This window comes from Triticum aestivum, chromosome 7A (genome assembly GCF_018294505.1).
Source record: "Triticum aestivum cultivar Chinese Spring chromosome 7A, IWGSC CS RefSeq v2.1, whole genome shotgun sequence".
Taxonomy (NCBI): Eukaryota; Viridiplantae; Streptophyta; class Magnoliopsida; order Poales; family Poaceae; genus Triticum; species Triticum aestivum.
In genome coordinates this window covers 132699024-132712538 of record NC_057812.1, presented here as the reverse complement: position 1 = coordinate 132712538, position 13515 = coordinate 132699024, and the positions used below count along the sequence as shown (strand labels likewise).

At 43.0% G+C, this 13515-nt stretch overlaps 1 long non-coding RNA gene across 11 annotated transcripts; it reads right to left on the bottom strand.

Moving 5' to 3' along the window:
• Positions 1-9316: 9316 nt before the first annotated feature.
• On the bottom strand, positions 9317-13080 carry LOC123152040 (uncharacterized). 11 transcript variants are annotated; one of them, XR_006475992.1, is made up of 5 exons: positions 12811-13080; positions 12631-12735; positions 11958-12039; positions 11369-11868; positions 9317-10869 (listed from the first exon to the last, which is right to left on the bottom strand). It is a non-coding gene; the product is annotated as an uncharacterized lncRNA (long non-coding RNA). The 11 variants fall into 11 exon arrangements; XR_006475997.1 differs by lacking the exons at positions 12631-12735; positions 12811-13080 and having other exon boundaries at positions 9317-9545; positions 9739-9858; positions 10199-10869; positions 11958-12624; XR_006475993.1 differs by lacking the exons at positions 12631-12735; positions 12811-13080 and having other exon boundaries at positions 9317-10300; positions 10715-10920; positions 11958-12624.
• Positions 13081-13515: the final 435 nt, after the last annotated feature.

The following is a 13515-nucleotide window of genomic DNA, read 5'->3' as shown; positions in this document are numbered from 1 at the left end:
CGCTCTCATATTTCATCCCTATATTCATACAAAACATGCAAAAGTAATCCTACGTACTACATCTACGTGCTACCCCTAGTTACTCTTCGTCATCCGAGATGTCCATGACGATGGTGCGGGACGTCGGCTGGACGGGCGGGTAGGAGGGCTCATACTCATCCTCTTCCTGCTCGACCTCATCCATGTAAGAGAACATCTCCGCCTCGTCCGCGGCCTTGCGCCTCCATCTCCTGCCGGCAACGGCGTCTTGCCTCCGCAGTCGACTTCGACCCGAGGGAATCGAGGATAGCCTGCTGCTCCGCCTGCAGATCCCCATCGTCTGCGTCCCCCACATCCTCCTCCTCCGGCTCATCCTGATCCACTGCATCCGGAGGGAGCCCCGCGGCGATTCGGGCTTCGCGCCTTGCCCGGATCTGCTCAAGGAGTTCGAGCCGGCGCTCCGGCGTCAGAAAGGGCTCGCTCCTTACCCGACGGCGTGGGGGCATGGCTACTAGGTGGACGGGTGGAGTGGAAAGTGGCGGTGGCGGCAGACAGGAGGAGAAAGATGTGGATGGATGGTAGGGTTTCGATGCCACCAGTCGACTTAAATAGTCGGTCAATGCACTATGCGGCCCGCCGGAGCTGCGCCACGCGGCGCCCCCGGTCCAACGGAGGAGACGAGTTTCGGACCACCGGGTTTGAGGGCGTTTCCGACTAGGACTCTTCCGTCAGTCCGACGTGACGGGTGTGCCCGACCGCGCCGGGGCGCCCCATATCCGCCTCATTTTTGGGCTGAATATGGGGGGTGTCGGTCAGTCCAGGCGTTTGGGGCTATTTGAAAGGTCCGTCTGAATTAAAAAATCATGATCGAGCAGTGATCGGTCAGTTTGTCCGAGCGTATGGGGCGGATTTGAGAGGTTCGGTTGTAGATGCTCGGAGCAACGTCTGTCTCGCGACCGCGGGAGCGACGCGCCGATGACGCGCAGCGCATCGTCGCGGGTCGGATGGATCGGCAAGCAAGGGACTCGTCTCTTTTCACTAACTAGTAAACATGCCCGTGCGTTGCAACGGGCCCAATAAATACGGCTCAAGACCCCCACAATTCAACGTCTTCTATTTCAACACGGTGTCCCACCCGTGTCACCACTTGTCTTAGTCCCTCACCGACACCGTGTCACCACTTTTCTTAGTCCCTCACCACCGGCGATTACCGCAGTGTCCTCTAATCACAACATGTCTGGACTTCGTCAATCCCAACCATTGCGACACACATGTCATTAACGTGCAATCACAATGGAATGTTTAAAACATTAAAAACTAATCTTGTCGAGTTGGACATGAGGATCGCTCTCCGCAAGCTATTCCCTACACTTGGTCTCACGCATCCCGCTACAGTAACAACATGGAGGCCGTCGTGGAAAGTAGCACCCTGAGTAGGGTGTCATTGGCGGCCATCGCAGTGCTTCACTACCATGAGCGGGATCAAGGACCTGGGTTGTGGAGGGCCACTCAAAGTCTGATCTGTTGTGCATTGTTGATGGGTGCCAACGGCCGAACCGGGGATTGATCATCACACTCTAGCACGCGGCTTTCATGAGCCCCTTCCTATACCGACTTGTAATTATGAAAATTTATAATGACGGTGGGCTTTGCCCTAGTCTCATCTAGCAGAAGACCCGTGTGTTGCTATAGGCAAAAGGTGAAAAATATCTCCGCATGCACCATCGAAAGCGTCAAAATCATCTACTTTTTGCCTCTTTGTTGACCATTATGCGGTTCACCGATCTAAGCTCCATCCTACGGAGACACGATGTTGAGTGAGAGGATGCATCAATGTCGACGGTCGGGCATGCACCTCTCGCAAAAGTGAATTGGAAGTAGATGGCATGCAAGGGTAGGTTGACGACAGCAGCTGGCAGAAACTTCGAATATGGAGCAAGGATAAATAGACAATCAAGTCATGGTCTCCTTTTCTCTCTTATTACTAACTAACTAATTCAAAAAAAATTACATTTATCAAAAAAACATCTTAAGAAACAAATACCCTTTCCTATTGATTTTAGCTCTAAAGCTTTTTGTTGCCTCAAACTCACTGACCTATATTGAACCATTCAATATATAGCACACCCTTTTTTGGGGAGCGGATATATACTCCTAGAGTCTATGCCTCCATTTTTCTATGGTTCTCATTGACTGATAACTACACATCAAGTGCACCTTGATACTGGTAGCAACTGGTCGCGCACTCCCACACTCGCTTTTTTATTATAGGGCCAAGATGATACGATCGAAAATAATTCAAGCCCTATATCTGCACAACAAGATGTAACAGAACATCCTTTCATTTCATTGATCAAAGCATATTTGTAATCACTCAATTCATAGTTTTGAACATGTCAATGGCAGGACTGACACGTCCAACAATCATACATATGTTGTCAACTCTCCGCTTCGATGGCGGTGGCTAGGTCAACCTAGGTGCTAGGTGAGGAGACCATCATACGCAGTGCCAGTTCCTAGAGGGCATCTGAGGAGGCCGGAGAGGCTTGCCTCAGGCAGGAGCCTAGAGACGTCGTCCCATGCCCGGCAACGCCAGCCACTGCATTTCCTCGCTTGACAACTCGGCATTCTTTAAACAGCCTGAAATAATTCGTAGTGTCATTAAAGACTGAAGTAAAGTTTGATTTAAAAGTTTCTTCAGTGCTATATTTACCACTGGTATGAGTAAACCTTAGCAATAAATTAATATGGTCGGTAAGATACATATGATTTTTCAGTAAGAATTCACCCTTCCAAAGCACGAAACTTGCAGATTGCCATCCATCTTCAGTCACACTTGAGACCAGAGAGACTGAAATTGAAGGCGCTGGAATAGACCTCATCTTCCTGGAGGCAAGAGTTATTCAAGAGCTCACTTGCAGGAAGTCTTTCATCTACAGGAGCTAGACAGATTTCTATGAAATTCTACTTGTGTTCCTGACTCTAAGTTATACCTACTGAAGTATTTTAGCAGTAAACATTATGTTAGCGTCAGACTTACATAGTTGCTTTCGAAGAGCAAAAAGTTTAACGCAGCTGTATTAGCAGGTCAAAAGTAACACCCGTTAACTCCATAATCCTAAATCTCAAGAAAAGACTCACCAAAAAAAGAAATAACATGTAATAAACTGTTACCAGGAGTCCAGCATCGAGGACATCGCCTTTTGAAGAATAAATGCCAAGTGTATGTGAGCTAAATATACTTATACAGATCTAGGGGATACGATGAGACTATGCTTCCAAGCACAGAAAGAAGTACATGATCGGCAATGGCACAAACAAATCTGCATATAGTAAATAATCTGATACATTATAGACTATACACCAAGGGAAAGCGGAACAAAGCGATTCACAAAATGTACAAACTTTACTCTACAGACTCTGCAGGCTATAAAATCAGAACATATATATACTCAGGTGCAGATTCTTCAAAATAACTTCAATTGGTTGCACCTTTTCTCAGATCAAATACAAATAGTAGCTGCATTTGTGTAGAACAAAGAATGAAGCATTCATAGGTTAGCTGCCCTTTGCTTCAGTTAAACAATACGTGCTAGCTTGCTTGATGGTTGTGCCCAAAAAATCCAGAGTGAACAACTCTGAACCTGGCTCTAGCTAAAAGAACAAAATCATTGGCTTAGGTAAGCTTTACTCAGGTTGCTTGATGGTTGTGCCCCAAAAATTCAGTCAATAACTCTGAACCTGACTCTAGCTAAATTACAGACACTGTGACATGAGTAGCAACCTGAGTAAAGCTTACCTAAAAGAATAACATCACAGAGGCCTCTCACCAAGGACCCGGGAAGCATGCGTAAAACTGATGCTCCTTTCCATAGGAGAAATATAAGTGAACTGACAATCAACTATTCTAGTCATCCATGCTTATATATAGTATAAAAATATGGTGAGTTCAGAAATTAATCTTTTCTTTAAAACTAAACAAAGAAGGAAAAGAAACATACATGTGCGACCGATCGAATAGGGAAGACATGGCATAATTGTTGTATGCATGTACCCAGCAGTGGGCGTTTCAGGCACCCTGCAGGTAATTTTGTTGGACACTTATCCATTAACAGGAGCATCAACAATGGTACGGAGCAGGAACCGTGGCTATGAACAGACCTTGCAATGAATCTCGGTGGAGGCAGCGTCGAGCGCAGAGATTGCGCATGTGACCGCAGACGATGTGAGCACGGCCCAGTTGCAGTGATGCAGGGAGGATGCGAAGGGCAGCGGTGTGCTGCTGGATTGACAGAAGAGGCTGCGAATAGCACAGGGTTCAGCAAGGGGATTGGAATACCCAAGCAACTCATTGTATTGCCAGTGAAGCGTTCTAGTGCCGTAAAGTCTAATGCGCCTGCATTTTAACACAATGGTTGTTAGTACACGACTAAAATAATTTTTTAAACAAAGTAACCTGAGAGTGTATCCACAGTAAATAGAATAGTTATATTTTCACAGATCCGTAGCTGTCAGAAAAACACAATGTCACACACCTTTGACACTTTGCTTTTTCCATTGATGCAATAATGTCGCCAGACCATATAGTCGCCGATCTTCACTGTTCCATCAGGACTATTTATGAATATATTGTCACACTTTAAGTCGCTATGTATATTCGTTGGCGCCGGACTCTAATGATATTCCAGCCCTGTCAATATCTGTATTGGCCATCGTCTCATAGCTTTCATACCCACTTTCTTGTGCTTCCTACAGAACCTGGTCATTGTTTCAAATTTCAGCAATCAAAATGTATTGAATAGAAGGGCGATAAGAGTGAAATCTATCTGTGGTTAATTTTCTAGATGCATTTAAGATGTGCGGCCAATCCCAATCTAATTTCCTTTGCACAAGAACAGACTCCGGTGTAGTTAATACGACACCAAATTAATAAGTACGTCAACTTGTAAACAAAATGGGTAATCCATAATAGAATCAGGCAAAGTATTACGAACGCTCCCCGGTAGGAAGAGACATATGAGTTGTGCTAAAGAAAAAGGGACATACTGCCTCGCATGCGAGATGTGCAGGGCTCTGTGATGATGTTAACTGTATTCTTGTTCTCACCAACCCATTAGGTGAACAACTCCTGAATGTTCTTGTCCCTCGGTGTCTTCAACAGCTGGATCTCCATACTCATTTGTTCTATCTTCTCTGAGGAACTCATGACAGAATCTTCAATCTATGTTTAGCTCCATGTCACCTCATCACCCTCCAGCATATCGAAGGTTTAATAGCTATTGGCACAATATACATTAAGGAACACGTGGTGAGCAATTTCCAGTCTTACATGGCCACTGATAAATTCCAACCCAAAAACGGAACTGAAATGTTTAAACTTGATTAAAAAAACTGGGGTTTATTATAGGCTATAGGTTTGAATTTGGAGTCTAGCAGGCATACTAATAATGCAGCAAAGCGAATCAGATGAGCAAAATTAAATACGTTTTCCATGAATTTGTTGAGGTTCACTAAAAGCATGAAATTCATCAGTGGATATTGTAGAATTCAAGCATGAAAGGCCGCACTTCATAGATGATTGGCTGAAAACAAACGTGTGAAATCACACTCTAGACAATGGTCAATGACACAGATACGTAGAAAAAACATCAGATAGTTCAATTGAAAGATACACTGTGTTGGCCACGGGCGTCTCATGGCTTGGCTCGGCTTGTTCGCCTCCTCCAGAAGCAGGAGGACCTCGCCCAGGCGGGTGTTGCTCCAGTACGCACCTATGCCCGGCTTGGGAGCCCGTGGCCTCGGCGGACCTAGGACGCGCAGGATCCACGACGGCGCTCCCGTACGCTCCTACGCCCGGGTTGGGAATCGGGAGCTCATGGCCTCGCTGGAGTTTCATCCAGGCTGCGGGGGCACGCACACAGGGCCCATCTCCGTCGAGCACAACCAGTGCATCCGCTTGCGGTCCAGCGCGGCAACCCGCGTTGGTCCGGAGGCGGCGCTCCGGTGGCCGGCCGGCGTGGGGTGGCGGTCCGGCATGGAGATCCAATGACCATGGCTTCCGCTTCCTGTGAAGGGGGGGAGAGAGAGGGATGTGAGAAATAGAACCAGAGGGAGGGAAGAAGGAGAGGAGGGCAGGGCGGCGCGTTGGTCCGGCGGCGGCGCTCCGATGGCCGGCCGGCGCGGGGCGGCGATCTGGCATGGAGGTCCAGGGCCATGGCTTCCGCTTCCTGCGAAGGAGAGAGAGAGGGGGATGTGAGAAATAGAACAAAAGGGAGGGGAAGGAAGAAGGAGAGGAGGGCATGGCGGCGCGTTGGTCCGGTAGCGGAGCTCCGGTGGGCGGCGGCGTGGGGCGGCAGGGAGGCACGGGCGCGAGCCGCCCGCGCGTGGAGGCGCTGGTTGCGGTCGGCGGCGGCGGACACGGGCAAATACGGCAGGGTGTTTTTTGTCAAAACGGTTTTATCAGATCCACTTAAACAGGACTGCGGGTTTATTTCAAAGTAATATATGGGCTCTTTCGCAAAAACACCGACGTACGACCAGAGGCGATCGCTGGTTTATTATTATTACTAGCAAATAGGCCCGTGCGTTGCCACGGGAGAAAAATAAATCAGATTATGCAAATTATGCAAGGATGAGATACAGACTTTTAAAATATCACTTCATAAAGTACATCAAAATCATGTCATGATGAGATAAGAGACTTTTAAAAAGTCATTTCAAAAACTGAAAATGTGATGGTCTCATGACGACTTTATTTCCTAAGGCGTCACAACAAAATGTTTTTTGGCTGAGCAAACTGTATTTATAGATCCTGCCTAAGGTAGAATAATGAATGATGTGTCTCGACTTTAGCTAGCGTCGTGGTGTTTTTCATGACCTGTAAAACTATAATACAACAATAAACATAGATATGTATGGAAGTAAATTAGACATTTAGTCATTTCATATAGCTTACAAAAACTAACCCATTGAAAAATGTGTCATTGTTTTGGGGATCAACGTTGTAAAGAACACATAAATCCTTTTTTTACCCGATGTGCGACGAACTAAATAAAATAATAAAATAACTTCTTTGGATCTATGGTTTGTTTTGTTCGTTATTTACATATCTGTTTCAATGGATCTGTTTGAATTTTTTTGATCCTTTTCTAAAATTTCATGGTCATTTTTTCCAGTTCCCAAAAGCGTGTTGAATACACAAGCATTTTCTAAGAATCATGAACATTATTTTATTTCATGAACATATTTTTAGAAATCGAGAATTTCTTTATGACATGCAAACAATTTTCTAAAAATTGCAAACATTTTGATTTCCCGACCATTTTCTGAATTCACAGAAATTTTATGATTTCTCAAAAAAAGCAAAACTCACAATCTTTTAAAATTTTGAAATCCCGAATTAATTTAAAGACAAGAAAACAAAAACGGATATGAGAAAAAAAGGCAAAAAGAAATAAAAAATAGGAGTTTTTTAAATCAAGAACATTTTATGCTTTCGAGAACATTTTTGAATTCACCAATGTTTTATTTCTTAACAAAATTCGCAACCTTTTGAATTTTTGAAAATCCCTAATAATTAATGTATAGAAGGAAAATCACAAAACAGAAATGAGAAACGAACAAGCAAATTGCAAACTGAAAAAAAAACAGACGCCTAGGCCGGCCCATTAACGCGGGGGAGGGTTCGCAAAAAACAGAAAAAATGTGGTGGAGCCTGGGATCGAACAAAGGTCTCTTACATGGAGGATTAAAGCATTAGCCACCGTGCTACACCTTCCGTTTGGTTACATGAGGATATCACTTAATAAGAACCAAATCCAGCGCGGCTTTGAGAAAAACGGTTCGTTTACTTATGGATGGCATGGTGGGTAATTTGTATCAACTTCAGGGATAATTCTAATGACGTACGACCAGAAGCACTATTTACTTTATTAGTATAGGGAAAGACTAGTACAAATGCCCGTGCGTTGCACCGGGCGAAAAAGGCACAACCTACTTCATATGCCATTGTGCATCATTTTTATATTCAATTTTAATAAACAACAATAAAAGGTTAAACATGGAACTTTTTTATTTTTAACAAAAGTTAACATTTTCATAAAAATTGGAACACTTATTTAAGATTAGTTAATGTTTTTATTAAAGAACATTTTTTGAATTGATGTTTTCTTTTAAGAATGTTTTTTTCATTTGTAAATGGGGAAAATAGTAAAAATGGAACTTTGCTTTTGGAAAAAAATTAAGCTCTTTTAGAAAGTGCGAACATATTGTTTTGAAACAAAAAATTTGTGAAGATATGAAAACTGTGAAGATTTTTAAACTTGTTTTTAGGGCATTTTTTTACATCTTCATAGTTGACTTAGATAGAAGGAAGCACAAACTCATCTTCCTTATCGTCCCCATTCTCAAGTCTCCTTTGTCGAAGTGCTCTATGCCGCTGCAACCACACCCCCCTTTGGTGCCCTATCCGCTGCGTTCGCCTTGTCCATCACGAGCCCTGCCAGCTACAATTGATGTTGATAAACTGTTTCGTCAAAGCAACATATATGACCATGGATGTGAATGAAAACATTAAAAGGCGACGATACTACTTTTTTGCAGAATAATACACACCACCGCAATCAGGGAAGTCCAGTTAACGATTTGTATTGAAACTGAAGCCATTATTGAATAGAGCAAATAAACTGCAACTTTGTGAATTCTATTGACTCGTATGTTAGTCACTGTGGTTCTGCTCATATGGTCCATATAGCTCAACATCAGGAGATGCAGGGGGCGTTTGGATTGCGCCCCAATCAGCCCCGCCAAAGTCAGCCACACCAAAAAGTTGGCGAGCAATTTTGCCACCAAGATCTCGCCAATGCATGGGCATCGAAACTTAACAGAAATACCAAAAATTTGGCGTGGCTACGAAACATAGGCGTCAATCCAAACGAACGCCCCTGGTAGCGGTCAACGCCAAAAAATTGGCAGGGCGTCCCGCGGCTGCGATCCAAACAGGCCCGCATCACTCATTATATATTGGGTCTTCAACAGAATCAAATACATGGCTAGAGTGTTCCTGAGCTTGATGCTTTTTGAACTCTGCATCTGCTATTCTATAAGTTAGCCATGAACAAGGTTTGCTTTCAGTGAAGGAATATAACAATAATAAGAGCACCACATCAGCGACTAAAGGGTTTGATTTCAGTCAAGGAACATAGCATTACATCAATAGCAAAACATGATTATATTTGTGGAAATAAAATAATAAGAGCATGGCAACTGCTAGTAAAAGCAATATTATCCAACATGATAATTTCAACCAGTACATAGGACCACCATCAACCACAACATATAAGCAATATTATCCAACATGATAATTTCAACCAGTACATAGGACCATCATCAACCACGACATACTGTTAGAGTACGTACACGTCTACATTTTATGAAAGCTAGAAACTTAAAGTCATCTATAGCCAACAATTTTTAATTGACCCTACTGGTCTACATCCAGTCTAAAAGTACCGTCGGGGATGCTAGCTAACAGAGAAGCTTCTTTTTTCAGAAATAGAACACATGTCCTGTTTCGAGAAAATGGAAGTTAACACCACCAAGTAAATCAATCTTGAAAAAATAATAAAGTTTCGAGATGACCCTACATTATCAATTTACACAAATGTATGTCATATCTTTTCTTACATATTCATATTGAAGAATAAAGTCATCCAGGAATAAACAAAATGTTCAGATTATCAGTTTTCGTTAATATGAAACCTTATGAATCATATTTCCTCAAGTATGTACGTCTCCCAACCGCGCGTCAACACCTTTCTCATGTTCAGTTTCGAAGCTTCGCCATTCACCACGACACGGCCAAGCCGCCGCCATCAATTTCTTTGAAAACTTGGATAGATAGATTAGATAGATATACAGTGCACCAAAATAGAATATATTCCTAGGAAAAGTAATGAATACACCTGATATCCCAACTCCCAAGAAACTTTTGTGGTAAAATAAAACTAACACATACCATGGCTATCCAACAGTACAGAGTAGTCAGTTTATCTAACAGCAGCAAAAGTGCACAACTTATCAGTTTAATACATGAAAGAATATTTAAACTCCAACAAAACATTTCATAACCCCTCTTCTAACCCATTTAGACAAGCTGTACTAAATCGTACTATAGCAACAACGACAAGGGAGCATCATTCAGCAGTAGCAACACACATACCGAGGGCATCAATGCGGTTCACATCTTGAGGGGAATTCTCTGCTTATTGCCCCTTCCTCCAGTTTGCATGTGACAAATTTCAATGTAAATTTTCCTAGAACTCTTGTAAAAAAGAGAGTGGCCCAAATTAGAATTTTATCCCGAAAACTCTTAACTTTGCATAATAGAACAAAACTAAAAGTTTCAGATCACATCATTAAATATCTTCAAGGATAGAAAAAGAAAAGAAAAAAAGGAACAATGTAGTTTGTTGATTTTCTAATTTCATTGATCAGCAAGAATGCTATTTCATTTTACAACAAAAGAAAGCAGATACAAGTAGCTAGATACATCAACACTATAAATGGACAAACTGAACTGAAGACTACCTTGTGGTCCTTCCAAAATTCTTTCACAACCCAAACCATGAGATAAAGTACATCAAGGCTCTTACAGAAGACTTGCAACTAAATTATTAGTAATTATATGAGCATCCCTTTTCAGAGATTTAGTAAGGAGAAAGAAGAGCAGTGGTACCGCATCCTTTCTCTGGTCTCCAGGTTTAAGTGGAATGGCGTTGCGGTTGTCGTTGTTGGATACCTCCTACGTTTGTGCTTCTGCTCGTCTGGTGCCTAGCTCAACTCTAGGTAGCTCAAATCTACCGAAAAACAGCTCAACAACGTCTCGTCTCCCTGCTTGATTACCACAATTCAGTTCGAAAGCAAAATCAGGTCAAGATCACCCTGCATAGTAGGAAACAATTGCAAATTGAACAGAATTGCATTGAAACATAAATAGGTTATGACTTCACCAAAGAAACATTAGGAAGGGAAACATGAATGTTATATATCTTGAGATGAACCGCTTCATCCATGAATAAACTCCAATATATTATTATTGCTCGTATCTCGCACTTATTACAGAAAGAAAACAAGAAAGTACTATGGTCTCGCAGGTAAAAAATATCAGCAAACATTTCTCTATTGCTAATTACAATGGCTATAAAATTAGTTAATACGGATTAACACTGATAAATAATCTAGAATGTACGGCGCATCGTCCTTTCATTTCCCCTGCTTGATAAAAAAATGAACCAAGCTTATCTTCTTGTTATATATGCCTTGGTGGAGCTCAAAGAGTCATGTCTGTATCAGGAAAGAATAACAACTAATACCACCGCTGAAGCAATACCTTAAGATAGGCACAGTAGCAGCCTGGGCATCTGTAGGAGTTCCTTCTGCTTGGACTTTCTTCCAACTCATGTACCCTTAGTCAGTCGTAGGCACTACCTATGCAATTCTGAATTTGCATCACTCATTTGAATCTACCTTCACCAGTACCTCAAAATCATAAATTTGTGAATTCATCACATATACAGTGCAGAAAACTATCTAATAAAAAACCATATTTGCTGCACCATCATGCCATTGGGTTCTAGTAGTGCAACAGTACTGGTAGTCGCATTAGTAGGCTCAGCGCATGTTTGATTTATGCCGTGTAATTCACTTTGAACGGAATAATTTCTGTGCTGCAAGACGTACTTGTGAATCAATGTATTGCTCACCGTACCCACAATCCACAATAAAAGAAGCTGGGATCAGACACTTACTTTTGGCGTATTATATTCATCTCTAGAGTGGAGACACTGATGTACCATCTCGTAACTAATGACAACCTGAATGCAAGCATACCTACAACGAAGGCAACTTAATACATTGTGTACTGATAATTATCAGGAATCAGCTGTAGCATTTCTTAGTTAAGAGTGAATATGTCATACCCAGAAAGTTACTGTGCGGATGCATTCCAAAGTCCAGCAGCATCAAAAGCATGAGCATATACATGAAGCACACACAAATGAGCTGGCCCAAGGTTAACAGAGAAAATTACTGGAAAAAGGTACGGACAAAAGGACACACAGGGCAATATAAAGCTTTTAGCAGAAAGACACTACTTGAACAATTGGTGCATGAAAAGATCAATAATATCTCTAGAACAAATATGGAATCTGGTAGCATTCATTCGGTATAATCTGAACATCAGAAATTACAGAAAGTGAAGTATTCTTTCAACATCAATACCAAACATCCATTGTACCAAACCAAATCAAATTTGGTAAGCTGCAATCCATCAGTAGCAAGCTGAGCCTCTTTGCATCAAGAAGACATATGACAAAAGGGATATGTGAAAGAAGGACTTGTGCTTGGGACGAAACACGCGTATAACCTTTGATGATTAATCATCAACAAACACATATAAGAGAAAATATGCCATGACTAAAAAAATTGCAGCGATAATCGTGCTTCCAATCTGTTAATGGTAAAGTCAGGTAGTTTTACATTCAAATCTAGACCCTATGAGCCTGAATTAAAAAACATATGTGGTTGTGCATCTGGTCATCCAATGAAGAAGGGGCGGCAAGGGGAGGGGATAGGATGGGGACAAGATAAAACCTTGAGTAGCTGCAGGTCCTTGGCGTCCTTCACATCTCCGTGAAGAAGCACTTGACGGCGGTGACCGTGGTGGATGGGGAACTCCCATGCGTGCTCCACCTGCATCTGCAGTAGAGGATATGAAGAGATGGTGAGGTGTAGGGGTGAAAAATCCCAGCCAAGAAGGAAGGAGGGACGAACCTGGGGCCGCCGGAGACGCGCCGGCGAAGCCCAGCCCGAAACCCTAGCCACGGGGGTTTGGTTGCGAGCGGACGTTAGAGGCCGGGAACGGAGAATCTGGAAGGAGGGGAGGGAGGCGCGGATCGTGGGGGGCTTGGGGGCGTGCTGCGCGGCGTCGGAGCTCGCCGGAAGCCGGCGGCGCGGGTGGTGTTGGTGCCGAGGAGTTCGTGGGCGAGAGGGAGAGAGGGAGAGGAGTTCGTGGTCAGTTTCTGACCGTGTTTTTTTTTACAAATCTGTTCGGATCGCGGGTTGATTACTCCAAATGGTAGGGTGTTTTGTGTAAAAACGAAGCGTTTTCCTGATTAACCACTTAAAATAGGACTGCGGCTTGAATATCAGTAAAAACAGGGACTTTTGTGCAAAAATGCCAGCGACGTACCACCAGAAGCGATGCGTTATAAAGATAAAGATAAAGATTAAGATTATTATTATTATTATTAAGGAAAGATTAGGAAAAGATTGAAACGTACGAAACCATCAGTGCGCTGCTGCATATGTCACCACCCACCCGCCCCGCTGTTAAGCCGACTCGTCGCTTCGTCCCTCTGCGATGCATGCTGCTATGTGCGGTCGCTCTCTCCGGTCAGCTCCATCCACCACGCGGTGGCGGCTAAATTTCGTGTTTTGACCCTTTTTTCAAATCAATTCAAAATCTGACTCTGTTTG